This window comes from Lepidothrix coronata, unplaced genomic scaffold (genome assembly GCF_001604755.1).
Source record: "Lepidothrix coronata isolate B3197 unplaced genomic scaffold, Lepidothrix_coronata-1.0 Scaffold336, whole genome shotgun sequence".
In the NCBI taxonomy this organism is placed as follows: domain Eukaryota; kingdom Metazoa; phylum Chordata; class Aves; order Passeriformes; family Pipridae; genus Lepidothrix; species Lepidothrix coronata.
In genome coordinates, this window is record NW_016690516.1 from 372,143 (window position 1) to 372,793 (window position 651).

Here is a 651-nt window from a genome sequence, read left to right on the forward strand (position 1 = left end):
TGTGTGACATGTATGAGGGTGGCACATGGGCACAGGAGATGGTCAGGCTGCAGTGTGACATGCGTGTGACACGTGTGTGACACATGTGTGACATGTATGAGGGTGGCACATGGGCACGAGAGAGGGCCGGGCTGCGGTGTGACATGTGTGTGACACGTGTGTGACACATATGAGGGTGGCACATGGCACAGGAGAGGGACAGGCTGTGGTGGGACATGTGTGTGACAGGATGAAGGTGGAACATGGGCACGGGAGCAGGATGGGCTGTGGTGTGACGTGTGTGACACGCGTAAGGGTGGCACATGGGCTCAGGAGAGGGACAGGCTGCAGTGTCACACACATGTGACAGGGTGAGGGTGGAACACAGAGCCCAAGGGCTGTGCAAGGTTGGAGCACCCACCTGTGGCATGGCACAGGGCTGGCACACACGTGTGATGACATGGGGCTGGCACACATGTGATGACATGGGGCTGGCACACACATGTGAGGGCACAGGGCTGGCACACGTGTGAAGGTGCAGGGCTGGCACACATGTGAGGGCACAGGGATGGCACACACATGATGACAGCACAGGGCTGGCACACATGTGTGATGACACAGGGCTGGCACACGTGTGATGACACAGGGCTGGCACACACATGTACCAGCACA